The sequence below is a fragment of the Hemitrygon akajei genome, chromosome 8, assembly GCF_048418815.1.
Source record: "Hemitrygon akajei chromosome 8, sHemAka1.3, whole genome shotgun sequence".
Classification (NCBI taxonomy): Eukaryota; Metazoa; Chordata; class Chondrichthyes; order Myliobatiformes; family Dasyatidae; genus Hemitrygon; species Hemitrygon akajei.
The window spans coordinates 100,063,227-100,079,130 of NC_133131.1; the positions used below are offsets into that span (position 1 = coordinate 100,063,227).

A 15,904-nucleotide genomic window follows, 5' to 3' on the forward strand; every position below is an offset into this window, starting at 1 on the left:
GACTGGGCAGTAAGAGGACCATATACTGATGGCAACGATCAGTGAAAAAGAATAGAAACCGAGGCAAGAGACCTAATTCCACAACTAAAGCATAAACCACTGCAGCCTAATTGAACTTTGTTTTTACATATCTACTGTTCTCTCTTATATTATTAAACTGAACAAACACAAAGTTTAACTTTCAGCCTAAGTTACTGGCATAAAATAATCCTACAAACTATGTGGCATAAACAATAGTCAGCTGTTCAGATAAAAGGTGATGATTTATAACAGAAACTTTTTGAAAATTAGATTTAGATTAGCATCTGTAGAACAGCAGCCAAAATTAATAACACATTTGCTTTACTGGCTTGCCTACAAGCCCACAAATGGCAGCAGAGGTAATTTGTTAATAATTAGTGGAGAAGGTCTGGAGGCACACTGACCCTCCAGAGAGTGGCTTCTCAAAATGGTGGCTGTCACTAGAATCAAAATGTACATAAGAACATAAGAGATAGGAGCAGGAGTAGGCCAATCGGCCCCTCAAGCCTGCTCCGCCATTCAACAAGATCATGGCTGATCCAATCTTAACTCTAGTTTTCACCGAATCCCACAAGGCAACAGTGCCAACCAACAGGGCACCATGCCGCCCATTTTATTTTATTATTCATCCCGCCCAAACCCATGTGATCACCTGGGGGAAAAAAAACGAGTTGCCAATTGAGGAGAAAAAATCTGGAAAAATTCCTCTCCGACCCATCCAGGCTATCGAAAACTGGTCCAGGAGATCACATGGCTGATCTAAACCTAGCCTCATGTCCACTTACCTGCTCGCTCACCGTAATGTAAAGTGCTCTTATGTGGCTAGTTTGGATATATTGTTTTCATAGTGGCATGTAGGGAAGAACATTATGAGTAAAATTACCAGCAATTGACTGGTTGATACATAACTATTTAAAAGTTGGCAATGATCAAAGTGTGAATGTTTGGAAGCAGTTGGGGTGTGACTGATTGAGATTAGTACACATTGCAATTTGGGGGTTTTAGAAATCCTATTTACAACAGTTCCATGGCATCAATAACATTGCTGGTATTCAGAAACATTAAAAAAATTTAAATATTCAAAAGATTATGATGGTTGCCCAAGCCTGCAATGACCACATCTCATGACAAAGTGAATTATATATTAATCCTTTCTGAAAGTCTGACTTTGCAGAATTGTCTGATCACCAAGATCAGCGGCTATTCTAATTGCAGTGATATGATTATTAAATTAAGCAAAATCAGATACTCAGGATTCCTATTGTATTAAATAAGTAAATATAGACATATATACCAGGCATTTTTTCAGTAAAGATCAGAATTTCACAGGAATGTGGGAACATACTGGACTCCATGAGAATTTCAACATCAGGGCTTGGATGTCAGCAATTTTGGCTCTTAAAGCAAGCAATTCTGACCCGAGCATTCACATTTCCTCACAAAATCCAAACCAATGATGCTGCACTTATAATTGAGTATTATCTAATGACACAATACTTAGAAGCATGGCAAGATTTGTAAAAGAAGCATGCTGCTAAGAGATTTCACATGAATATGGTATTGATAGGTGGAAGAAACATTGTAGATGAATTTGAATGCAGAATTGAGTGAAGTGATACATTTTAAAAGGAAAGGCAATATAATACAAAGAATGCAGTTCTAAAGTGAGTACAATTTCAGAGAGATGAGAGTGCAAGTGATTCTATAGTTACAGAATCCTGAAATAAAGACATAGAATTTTAAAAAATTAAGATTATTGTATTTGTTTAACAAAGGCACTTCACAGAAACTTAATCAGACAAAAGCAACAATTCAAAGAAGGTGCCACCAGAAATAAATGGATCCAGTGAAAAGTCTTATGGAGGCTCATCAGTATGAACAGAGGTTTCACCAAGGAAAGTCAGAGCTTAAAGCTTCACTGATTGAAAGGTGAGACCCCAGTGGTAGGTAGGGTAAATAAAGTGAAGAATAAAAGAATGGGCAACATTCTTGGAAGTTTGATAGATGTGGAGAAGTTCATACAAAAAAATGAGAGAACGAGGCTTGAAGCAATTTGAACTAAGGGATGAAAATTTCTAGCTGAAGCAATAGTAGAGTTCATGTATGCCAACAAAATATAGTGTGAGACAGTGATTATGTGAGAGAGAGATGGTTGAAGTTTGAATTTAGTCTGCAGAATTTTGGATACGCTTCTGTATAGAGTGCAATCAGCGGACAATAATGTTAACAAGGCTTTATCAAAAGGTTTAAACAAGCAATGAAACCAGACCAAGATTGTGAACCACTGACTTCAAACCAAGGCAGAGGTGAGGAAGCAAATGGAATTAGTTACGAGAGTAGGGAGTGATAAAGAGAACTGTTTACACAAGATACAGTGGTTTCCTTTCAATTCACCAATCTAAACATTTCTGTGTTTTCTAAGGAAATTTCTTTCATAAATCCTTTCTAAAATTAATCTTTTTTTTAAATCAGTCTTTCGTTGAGATTTAGCAATTAGCTTAAATATGATCCAATGGAGCAGTCTGAAATTTGCAAACAGGCAGTAGGAAATTAATACACTGCTTCAATTTTATAATTAAAAACTTTAAAAAGTAAAATTATAAATAAAACTTTAACAAGTCACTCTGTCGGGGATAGTTAATGCATTGGTGTAAAATTTCCAAAATTCACTAGATTTTCAGTAGGTTCCACTAGCCTGAAAAATAATGTGATACCTTTATTCAAACAGGAGAACAGAAAGTGAGAAACTACAGGCCAATTAGCTTAACGGCATAGGGAAAATGTTAGAAGCTATTATTAAAGACATTACAGCCGAGCACTTAGAAAAATTCAAGCTGATCAGACAAAGTCAACCTTGTGAAATGGAATTGAGTAATTTGTAGAGCTACCGATTTATGGAGCTCTTTAAAGTAAACACATGTATGCAGATAATGGGGAAAGCATTATACTTGGATTTCCAGAAGGCATTTAGTAAGATACTGCATTAAAGGTTATTATAAAAAGTAAACCCTCCTGATGTGGAGGTAATATATTGGTATGGATAGAAGATTGGACAGCTAGCAAAAATCAAGAATAGGCATGAATGACTTTTGTCTGATTGAATGTCTGTACCAAGTTTTATGCAATGGATGGGGGGGGGGAAGCAGGAGGAGTGTCAAGCTACTGCAATTTATATAAATTACATAAACAAGGGCATTAAGGTACCATTGCTAAATTTGCTGATGGCATAAAGTAGGAAAGCAAGTTGTGAAGGCAAGATGAGGAAGTGCAACAGAAGTTGAGCAAATTAAGTAAAATGTGGGAAATTACACATTGTGGCAAGGAAAATGGTACAGTTTATTATCTAAATAATGAGAGATTGAAGAGCTCTAATATGCAAAGGGAACTGGGCATTCTAATACTTGGTTTACAAAAGGATAGCATGCAAGTCCAATTAAGAAAGGTAACAAAAACACTACAACACAGAAAAAGACCCTTCAACTCTTCTAGTCCGTGCCAAAATTTTAATGTGCCTAGTCCCATCAACATACACCTGGACCATTGGCCTCCATACCAGTCCCATCCATGAACCTATCCAAATTTCTCTGAAATGTTAAAATCCAACCTTCATCCACCACTTCGGCTGACACCTCGTTCCACACTCACACCACCCTCTAAATGAAGAAGAAGTTCCTCCTCATCTTCCCATTAAACATTTCACCTAATATATAGTGAATATGAAAGTTCTTTAGGATGGGATTAAGCTGCTGGTCAGAGTAATAGTCTCTTACTTAAAGAAGGATATTAATGCATTGGAAGCATTCATAAATAGAATATAAGAGTAATACACGGATTAAGCAAATAGTCTTATGAAGTAAGATGAGGCACAATAGGCTTTCATTGGCTGGAGTTTAGAAGTGAGAGAGGCATCTTGATTGAAACGTACAAGATCCTGAAGGATCTTGACATAGTGGACATGGAGAGCATGTTTCTGATCAAAGGAAAATCTAGAGTTATGGGGTCACAGCTAGGAAGCCACTTACTTAAGACAGAGATAATGAGAGATTTTTCTCTTGCAACCTCTTCTTAAAAGGTCAGTGGAAGAAAGCCAATATTTTAAAGGTTGATACTTGATAAGCAAGAGGGTGCAAGCTTATTGTGGATACATAGGAATGCAGATTTATGGTCACAATCAGATCAGAGGTGGGGCTTTTTTAAAAATATGGCAAAGCAAGCTTGACAGCCAATGATTTTAAGAAAAAATGTGACACATCTTGATTGCCCTGAAGTTTACCAAGTCACTAAACCGCATCTTTGCTCCAAAAACACCCATCACTAATTCACCAGACCATCAATGTCAACAAATAGCAGCCTTGCCAAAAGTATCCACATTCTGTACAATGACTAATACATCTCACACACAGGCTTTGCTAACAGAAAATATTTTCTTAGTTATATAATTTGAAATTATATTAATTAAATACAAAACAGTTTTCAGCTGTTTAACAGCACGACATAAATTAGTTAAAATTCTCACAAATATGAACTATAAAGTCAAAATTATTTGTTGAACTTATACCCAGTAAAATGTATCACCAATGCAATTAATTCATCTGCTTCTTTTTCCCTCCAACTGAGCTGAGCAGAAATCTTATTACGAAGATTTGACATGCAATTTTTTTTATTAATGTACAAAAATAGCACTTTGAGCTTGTAAGCTTTATGAAACACAGGGAAAAGGATGATATGTAAGCACAATTTTCACTGGCTGCTTCTTAATTAATGTCATATGCAAAAATCACCTCAGGTTTACTGTACTGAACTATTGTGCACAGTTTAAAATTTCATCTCACATGGGTATTTGTTTTTAATATTCTCCTGAAAATTGTAAAGCGCTATTCCTATCATAGTTTATCTTTGTTTTAGATATCAGTGAAGTTATTTTACTCCTTCATTCACTTAACAATTTACTTCCCACAACTGGGGTGTCTTTAAATCTTCAGCTCAAACCATATGAAAAGATGTAAACTTTGGAATATAATGCAAGATCAATGTTTTCAGCATTTGTGATGCAGAACTTTAGTTAGGTTTTGCACTTCCACTTCTGACATAATGATCATTTGAATTAATCTTCATTGCTACATTTACACATGTATTATTAAAAAAAACAAAGCAATAAATGAATTAAATTTATCTGAAATTGCAATATTTTAAGAATATCAGAATATACTGTATAACCAGCAAAATTTGTTCAATACAACAACAGATAATTTTAAGTGAGGCTGTACAATATATATATTGCCTGTAAGGCTTTCTTCATTCATGTAGATAACATTTTAGGGATAAAAAGAAGGCCAAACCTGAGATACCAACATTGTATGTAAATCCTGGTCAAGTTGTGGAAGTTGCACATTAAAGAAATTAAGAGGCATAATACCATATGATTGAAAGCAAGAATTGATTTCATTTTCTTTAATACAGATGGCATTTGTTTTTAAAACTGAACTGATCTCAATTTTAATGCCTAAGATAATAATTACTACACAATTAAATAATTGGTGGCCTTTACTACACTCTTTGTTGTTCTGAAACCTACATGTTGTGTATATCAATATGCCCAAATGTTCTTACACATTACATGAAAAATAACCTGTCTTTGTAACAATACTAGTGCTTTACAGAGCCTATTCTGCCATACAGAAATCACCAGTGCTATTGGTGATTTCCTTGAGTCATATCACGATGCCCATTTTCTTGTAAACACTCATGAAAAAGGTCACACAACAGAAATACTAAATCTTGTTTAAAATACAAAGCATAGAACAGAACAACATAGGAACAGGCCCTTGGGCCCACCGTGTCTGAACCAACCTTGATGCCAATCTAAAGATAATCCTATCTGTCTGTACGTGATCCATATTCCTATTCCCTGCCTGTTCACATGCCTGTCTAAATTCCTCTTATGTGTTGCTTCTACCATCTCCCCGGCAGCAGATTTCAGGCACATATCATACTCTGTAAAAAGCTTTCTTCACAATTCTCCTCTAAATATTCCCCCTCTTACTTTAAAAATGCATCTTCTAGCATTTGACATTTCCACCACATCTACCTTATCTATGACTCTCATCGTTTTTATAAACTTTTATCAGGTTAACCCTCAACTTCCAACACTCCAGAGAAAACCATCTAAGTTTGTCCACCTCTCCTTAACAGTTAAAATTCCCTAACCCAGGCAACATTCTGGTGAACCTTTCCAGCACCTTCTCCAAAGCCTCCATTCTTTCTAATAATGTGACGACTATACTGCACAAAATATTCATGGCAGTCTACTCAACATGGTCCATAGTTCTTGCTTTTCATTTATTCACCATGCCTCTTTTTGCAACATCTACAATGGAAACCATTCAAATATCTATTTCATTACATAGCTTGGATAACATGGATTTTTTTTTAAATTATTGTTTTTTAAAAAACTTTTGATTCTTGCTGATCATATCTCAGTTTTCTTGAATGCCCAAGACTGGATTTCTAAGCAATATCTAAATTGAAAGGAAGAGCTAGGACAATAATGATCTAGATTATATACTGTAACACAGATGGTTATCAAATTTCATTGCTAATATAATTGAGGCAAATGATTAGATTTTGAATAGCAGTGAACTGTAACACTACAAAACCACCTGGACTTTGTCAATTTCATCTGCTAGAACTTTCTATAAAGATGAATTCCTTGGAACAGAATAATGTTGATGTCTCCGGTAGTTGGAGTTTTAGCTTTCTGAATTGCAAAAGTCATCCTGCAGCACATTTCAGAAGTTTAAAACAATGAACCCTTGGCGATTGCCACAGTTGATAGATCGAGTGTACAACAGCATAATAGATAATTACATGGACTTCAGTAAGGCCTTTGACAAGGTCCCGCATGGGAGGTTAGTTAGATAGATAGATAGATAGATAAATACTTTATTCATCCCCATGGGGAAATTCAACTTTTTTCCAATGTCCCATACACTTCTTGTAGCAAAACTAATTACATACAATACTTAACTCAGTAAAAAATATGATATGCATCTAAATCACTATCTCAAAAAGCATTAATAATAGCTTTTAAAAAGTTCTTAAGTCCTGGCGGTTGAATTGTAAAGCCTAATGGCATTGGGGAGTATTGACTTCTTCATCCTGTCTGAGGAGCATTGCATCAATAGTAACCTGTCGCTGAAACTGCTTCTCTGTCTCTGGATGGTGCTATGTAGAGGATGTTCAGAGTTATCCATAATTGACCGTAGCCTACTCAGCGCCCTTCGCTCAGCTACCGATGTTAAACTCTCCAGTACTTTGCCCACGACAGAGCCCGCCTTCCTTACCAGCTTATTAAGACGTGAGGCATCCCTCTTCTTAATGCTTCCTCCCCAACACGCCACCACAAAGAAGAGGGCGCTCTCCACAACTGACCTATAGAACATCTTCAGCATCTCACTACAGACATTGAATGACGCCAACCTTCTTAGGAAGTACAGTCGACTCTGTGCCTTCCTGCACAAGGCATCTGTGTTGGCAGTCCAGTCTAGCTTCTCGTCTAACTGTACTCCCAGATACTTGTAGGTCTTAACCTGCTCCACACATTCTCCATTAATGATTAGGAAGATTCAGTCGCTAGGTATTCATGGTGAGGTAGTAAATTGGATTAGACATTGGCTCAATGGGAGAAGCCAGAGAGTGGTAGTGGAGGATTGCTTCTCTGAGTGGAGGCCTGTGACTAGTGGTGTGCCACAGGGATCAGTGCTGGGTCCATTGTTATTTGTCATCTATATCAATGATCTGGATGATAATGTGGTAAATTGGATCTGCAAATTTGCTGATGATACAAAGATTGGAGGTGTAGTGGACAGTGAGGAAGGTTTCAAACCTGCAGAGGGATCTGGACCAGCTGGAAAAATGGGCTGAAAAATGGCAGATGGAGTTTAATACAGACAAATGTGAGGTATTGCACTTTGGAAGGAAAAACCAAGGTAGAACATACAAGGTAAATGGCAGGGCACTGAGGAGTGCAGTAGAACAGAAGGATCTAGGAATACAGATACAAAATTCCCTAAAAGTGGCGCCACAGGTAGATAGGTAGTAATGAGAGTTTTTGGTACATTGGCCTTTATAAATCAAAGTATTGAGTATAAGAGTTGGAATGTTATGGTGAGGTTGTATAAGGCATTGGTGAGGCCGAATTTGGAGTATTGTGTGCAGTTTTGGTCACCGAATTTCAGGAAGAATATTAATAAGGTTGAAAGAGTGCAGAGGAGGTTTACAAGGATGTTGCCGGGACTTGAGAAACTGAGTTACAGAGAAAGGTTGAATAGGTTAGGACTTCATTCCCTGGAGCATAGAAGAATGAGGGGAGATTTGATAGAGGTATATAAAATTATGATGGGCATAGGCAGAGTGAATGCAAGCAGGCTTTTTCCACTGAGGCTAGGGGAGAAAAAAAAGAGGTCATGGGTTAAGGGTGAAGGGGGAAAAGTTTAAAGGGAACATTAGGGGGGGCTTCTTCACACAGAGAGTGGTGGGAGTGTGGAATAAGCTGCCAGATGAAGTGGTAAATGCAGGCTCACTTTTAACATTTAAGAAAAACTTGGACATGTACATGGATGAGAGGTGTATGGAGGGATATGGGCCAGGTGTAGGTCAGTGGGACTAGGCAGAAAAATGGTTCGGCACAGCCAAGAAGGGCCAAAAGACCTCTGTGCTGTAATGTTCTATGTTTCTATAATTATCTTGAGATCTGTTTGGTCAGGAAACATGGATTCACTTTTACCATGACAGCTGAATTTATATTGAACTAATAAGGGGTTAGTGCACTGCTGTTACACGGCCGGTGACTCAGGTTCAATCCTGTTGCTGTCTGTAAGAAGTTTGTACATCCTCCCTGTGACCGCCAGAGTTTTATTCAGGTGCTCCAGTTTCCTCACACATTCCAAAGATGGGTTTGCAGGTTAATTGGCCATATGAGTGTAATTATATGGCGCAGGCAAGTTGGGCCGCAAGGGCCTTTTATCTCTAAAGAAAACAAATTTTACTAGTACGACTGATACTTCCAGTAGATTCTCATTAAAAACCTAAGTAGCTTACTAACTTTCTAAAGGACAGCCTAGCCCAACAGTGCATTTGCCCCTTTATTATCTCCACAGTTCAGGTACAATTGGGAGCAACAATAAATTCCAACATTCCTTGAACAAATAAGACAAATTGAAATGGATGCACCAATATAGCATTAACCTGCTCAAAACTTTAAAGCTAGTGTCAGGAGTAAGAATAAGTCAGGCTCCTCTCTCTGAGCAAAGAATGAAGAAGTACTGAATGAGTTAGTATGATCACAACATTGGTATATAATACACAAGGCCACATGGTGCAGGGCAGGGAGCAAAGTCACAACTTTGAAACTGAAATGGTGTAACCTATGGCAATGCATGGCTTCCTTCAAAACGTAAGCACCTTTCTGGTCTTCACAGCAATTCAATTGTTTGTTTCCTACAGTTTTTCCCCACATGTTATACTTTTGAATAATGGTTGTAATAAAGTTTTGTTTCAGATTACCAAAGTGTTACTTTCTTATGATCTGTTTCAAAATAAGATTTTGAAAAGCAACAACTTAGTTATACTACTAAATAAAATTAACAAACGTGACATTTTAAAAATATTATTTCAATCATTTTTCTGTGCACATAGTTATGCCTCGATCTTTGAAAATATCAACTGACTCATACATGAATCATAACACAGAAAGGTAAAGATGAATGGGTTGACTGGAATGACTCATGTCTTTAGAGAATTAGTTTACCTTTTCCATTTCCCTTTCACTGAGACCTTGGAGTATATTTTAAAAGGCAGCAGAGCTATCAGTCATCCACAACAAATTTTGAAGTTAACAAAATCTGTATGCTACTTATTACTCAGCATTTAAGCTGCAGCATTTTACAGCTAGTACCTGCTGATAGGAGATCTTTATGGCAGCAGATAATGATGCAAATTGACAAAGCCAGACATCAATAATTTGATTTAATTTGATGAAATATGTTATGGCAGATTACAGCAAATATTATATTTAATGGTGCAGGAAGGAAAATAAGTCATGATTCCATGAATCTTCTTGTGTTTCATTTAGGAAGTAAGTGACAAATGAACAATACATCCTACATAATACATGCTTCTCAAAATATCAACACTCTGGCTCATGATCTGTAACTTCACACATGAAAAGTTACTGTTAATGTAGGTATCTTGATACACATAATTTGTTTACGAATTTATTCCTATCCAGGTGGATATTGATACAGCAAAGTTCTAACATTGTTCTTTTATTCAAGATTCAAGATTCAAAAACTTTATTGGCATTCTAACCGTACATCAGCTCTGCAGGGCAGAATGAGACAGCGTTTCCCATGTGCAGTGCAATCATAACATAACAAACACAACACTAAATAATAAACATAACAATAAATAGTAAAACACAACAGCCACATGCCAGTTAAAATCAAGTTATAAGTGTCCAGTGCAAGTTAAAAGTGTCCAAAGCAGAGTCAGGTAGAGCAGCTATTTAGCAGTCTGACTGCCTGTGGGAGGAAGCTGTTTAGTAGCCTTGTGGTTTTAGTTTTGATGCTCCTGTAACGTTTATCTGATGGCAGAAGAACAAACAGTTCAGGGAGAGGGTGTGAGGGGTCTTTAATGATGTACCATGTCTTCTGGAGGCATCGACTCTAAAAGAGGTCTTGGACAGAAGGTAGGGAGACCCCAATAACCTTCTCTGCTCCCCTAACCACCCTCTGCAAGGCTTTTTTGACGGCAGCACTGCAGCGGGAGTACCAGGTTGTGATGCAAAAGGTCAGCACACTCTCAACCACGCCTCTGTAGAATGTAGTTAAGATGTTATTGGGGAGTGATGTTTGTTTAAGCTTCCTCAGAAAGTGCAATCTCTGCTGGGCTCGTTTCACAATCCCAGTGGTGTTCCTGGACCAGGTGAGATTGTCCGAGATCTGCACCCCAAGAAACTAAACTATTAACCAAACTATTAAACGTTTTTCACTCTGAATTTTTTAAGATATTCCTTAAAATACATAACCTTATAATTAATAACATTTACAAACACATACTAAAAATGTAGCTAAGAATTTTTTTCCTTTCAATTCCAAATGCTTTTGATAATTCCATAAACAATGCTTATATAATTGTTATTAGAAAACCTGTTTGACTCCATTAACAGGATCATTATTATTTACCTATTGAAAATATATACTTTTTAAGAATATACAGTAAAACATTAGGGCATGTGGTTTTAAACAATGCAAACAAAAAAGCATACATGTCACTCTTATCAAATTGTACTGATTAGAAAGATGATGTACACATTAATTTCTAAAATATGAACAAATCTGTATTTAAAAAGGCTTAAAATTATGAACAATTCAATCCTGGAGCACCCATGGTGGGCATGGTCAAGGGAGCAGAGCAGAGCTTACAGAAATGCTTTGAACTGATGGACTGAACAATATTCACATATCCACCTTTGAATCTGACTGAATATGCCACAGTTGGCACCAACTTCATAAAGACCTGTGATTGCGTGCCTTTGAGAACATATCCATGGATGGACCAGGAGATTCATAGTCTGCTGAGGGCTAGATCTATGGCTTTTAAGAACTCTACAAGAAGTCCAGATATGACCTATGGATGCATTTTTAAGAGTGAAAATACAATTCTGATTGAAGTTAAAGACAGAGTTGGATGCATATCAGCTCTGGCAGGATTTACAGGTCATTAGTTCCTCAAGGCAAAACATAACATCATAAGTGACTGTGATGTTTCTCTCCCAGATGAGCTCAACACATTTTCTGCATGGTTTGAAAGGGAGAATAAAACTACACATGTGTGAATCCCTGTAGCTTCAGGTGACCCTGTGATCTCTGCCAAAGTCAGAACATTTTTCAAGAGAGTGAACCCTCACACAGCATCAGGTCCCACTGGTGTACCTGACAGGGCAATGAAAACCTGTGACAACCAATTGGCAGGTGTGTTCAAGGACATTTTCAATCTCTCACTGCCGTGGTCGGAGGTTTTCAACTGCTTCAAAAGGATGACGATCATACTGGTGCTCAAGAAGAACAGGATGAACTGCCTCAATGACTATCACCTAGTTGCACTCACATGTACTGTGATGATGTGCTTTGAGAGATTGATTGTGCCCAGAATCGACTCCAGCCTAAGCAAGGACCTGGGCCCACTGCCACAATAGGGCTATAGTGGATGCAATCTCACTGGCTCTGCACTCACCTGGACAACAGCAATACCGACATCAGCCTGCTGTTTATCGATTATAGCTCAGCATTCAAATCTACCAACCCCTCAGTACTAATCAACAAACTTCAAAGTCTGCACTTCTGTACCTCCCTCTGCAACTGCATCCTTGGCTTCCTCATTGGGGGACCACAGCCAGTGCAGATCGGAAATAACATCTCCTCCTTGTGGACAATCAACACTGGCGCATTTCAAGGATACTTGCTTAGCCCACTGCTCTACTCTCTCTCTACACCCATGACTGTGAGGCTGTGCACAGCACAAACACCATCTATAAATTTGCAGATGACATAACTATTGTTAGCAGAATCTGAGATGGTGATGAGGAGGTGTACAAGAGTGAGATAGATTAGCTTGTTGAGTGGTGTCACAACAACCACCCTGCACTCACTGTCAATAAGACAAGGAATTGGTTGTGGACTTGAAGAAAGGGAAGTCGAGGGAACACACAACAGTCCTCATCGAGTGGTCACAGTGGAAAGGGTGAGCAGTTTCAAGTTCCTGGGTGACAACATCTCCTGAAAATCTATCCTGGGCTAACATGTTGATACAATTATGAAGAAGGCACATCAACGCCAATAGTTCAAGGAGATTTGCTAAGAAATGCTATTAAAATTTGCTACCAAATACTCTAGCAAATTTCTACAGATATACTGTGAAGAGCATGTTAACTGGTTGCCTCACCATCTGGTATGGAAGGGGCATTGCACAGGAGTGGAAAAACTGCAGGGGGCTGCAAACTCAGCTACCATGGACACTAACCTCCTTAGCATTGAGGACATCTTCAAAAGGCGATGCCTCAAAAAGGCAGCATCCATCATTAAGGACTTCCATCACCCAGGACATGATCTGTTCTTATTACTACCATCAGGAACCTGAAGACACACACCAGAGTAGCTTCTTTCCTCCACCATAAGATTTCAAAATGGACAATGAACCAACTCATGAAGACCACCTCACTATTTTTATTCCCTTTTTGCACTTTATTTAACATATATAGGCTCACATACTAATATATATATAAACAACAAATTTCACAACATATGTCAGTGATATTAAACCTGATTCTGAGAAACTAAACTTCCTACTGATGCCTACATCCTAAAAAATAATTTCAAAATACACACTAAATAATAAAAATCACTTACATTCACGTTCAAGGTTATCAAATATATATAAGTATGAAAATGGTATCAGAAAAAGTAATATAACCATTATCACAGGAAAATCAGAGCTAAAGTGTTATCAGGAGGTATTCAATTGAGTACCAATTTAATGAACAAGTCAATTGTCTTCTTGATGAAGTTGTTACTTTAAGCAATGGGTAACAGATATTTCAAAAGTGTAGCTGTGACATTCATTCCACTACACAAGTAGATGCATGAAAAAGATAAACAGGGATAACATGGTGTACAAACTGATCCCCACTGCAACCTGTTTCAGTACAAAATTGTGTCTTGATGCTTCAGGCATTCAACCCATACAATAATGCTGCCAGAACATTTTGAACAATTGGCTTCTTGCAATTCAGGGCCACTAATCTGATTACTTCTGATAAAGGAGCTTTGTTGAGGTGGTAAACCAAGGCATTTTAGAATGTTCCAAAGCAACTTTATTCAGTGCTGACTTAAAATGCAAAATTGTTTATCTAAGATGTAGTGTCGAGCTATATAAGCTAAGCTGTATGTTAAAATTTCTTAAAAATTCAACATACTCCATCATACATTAGCTATCATATAAATGTATGGAAAAACCCCAAACATTTACAAATACGTAAATGCTTCAGTTCTAATAATTCCCAGATCAGCTACTTAAAATAACAAAATAAGAAAACATGGTTGGTACAAAACCAATGTTATGACAAAACGAGAAAAGTACTGGTGAAGACTAATACCTCAACACCCCTGTTTTTACACTGGAACGATCTGGATTCTAAAACAAATTATAGATTATCTCGCTCTTTTCCGTAATAATCAGCTGTTTCTTTTTATTTCAAACATTTGAAACGAAATCAAAATAGTGGATTTGCACTCAAGTTTAAAATTCGAACGAATGTATTCCAACAGCCACTCTATTAACTTAATCAATCACATACATGCCACTATATATACCCATGCGTCGTTTTCATCTATTAAACCCAACACTTGAATCTCATTAAACATAAACGAAACTTGCTTTAAAGCAATTTAAATTACTGATCAATATAAATTAATGGTGGTTCAATGACAGGCTCGATGCTGCTGTATCAGTGTCTTGCAAATCGGATAGATTTTGTTTTTTGTTGTTGGGGAGAGTCTTGACGTTATCTGACCTTTTCTTGTTATATTCAACAGCGCCCCCAAGCTGTGAAAATGTCAGATTGCTAAACCTGTCGTTTACACGATGTTGAAAATCCGAATACTACAGAGATTGTTACTCCATAAGTGTAGTTAATAATTTGTTAAGAAAAATGCTTTTCGCTTTAAATTGTACAATTTTATATCAGAATATTACATATGTATGACCATTAAATCAAACTGTAAAAAATAATTCCATATAAATGCATTTAATATTGCTACTTTTAATGGCAGTGATAATTGATTTCACCATGAAGCTCACAAATTTGACGAAACCCATTCACAGAACAGCATATTGACATGATCAAGCAATTGCACGGGAGCGACCCTTTCGCTGATTTCACGCCAGAGTGCATCCTATTTAAATATTCAGCGCAGAGAAGTCTAAGGGGGTTAAAGTACAACACTCATCCCAACCCACACACAAGTTATGAAAGCATATTAACGTTTGAAACGTTAAAATGCGTCTTCTTCGGAAATAGATCTCCTTGTAAAATATTTAAGTTATTTCAAATAACTTTTAAACTACTCTTCATATTCCTCAGGAATTTTATTTCTACAAATTGGCAATATGCTCAATAAATCCACACTTTGCAGTGAATAGTACCTTCCACTGGTGCTCTGAAGTAACATGTTTATATGTCCGTTTCAAAATTAAAACGATGAGCCTAAAGTGTATCATCAAAAGTAAACGATACCTAAATGAGTACTACTTTTCTAAGTGTGGCGTTGTTTAGATTTCAAAATTTCATAATATGTGGATATTGTTATAAATTTCCAATACAACATCAGTTCTATTTTAGTGTACATTTCTCTATAAATAACATATCATTCAGCCACCGAACGCAGCCTATTCATAACTGTGAACAGATTCCGCATGTCCACGCGGAGACTTGTATTATTGTTGTAAAAATTCCTCGCACTATACAAGCATTTCAAAGCCCCTTTCGCAAAATAATGTATCTATATAGTAGTATTAAATATTCACATCTTCGACTCACCGAGTAAATACTCCAGGTTCCCAAACGCATCTATTTATTGGAATGCAATACAAGCAAACTCCGGAGTTAAAACTTGCTTCAGAGTTTTGGTTAGTTGAAGTGAGTCCATGCACTGCGCCTCACGCTCTCAATCTCACTGCCTCACTCCTCTCTCCTGCCAGTCCTGTTGTAAGAAGGAGCTTATTAAATGGTGCCGTCTCAAAAAGGGGAGTGTTTCACGGCTTACAT

General features: G+C 37.2%; 1 protein-coding gene across 4 annotated transcripts in view; it reads right to left on the reverse strand.

Annotated features, from left to right (window-relative positions):
• The window catches only part of sema5a (sema domain, seven thrombospondin repeats (type 1 and type 1-like), transmembrane domain (TM) and short cytoplasmic domain, (semaphorin) 5A), a 231,904-nt gene that overhangs the window by 213,915 nt on the left and 2,085 nt on the right, over positions 1 to 15,904 (reverse strand). For 2 of the 4 annotated variants that reach the window (XM_073054252.1, XM_073054251.1), the window contains exon 1: positions 15,677 to 15,805. The gene's annotated coding sequence lies outside the window, so the exon portion shown is untranslated. Of the gene's footprint in view, positions 1 to 15,676; positions 15,840 to 15,904 lie in introns of those variants that run through there. The other 2 variants (XM_073054249.1, XM_073054250.1) reach the window with 2 other exon arrangements.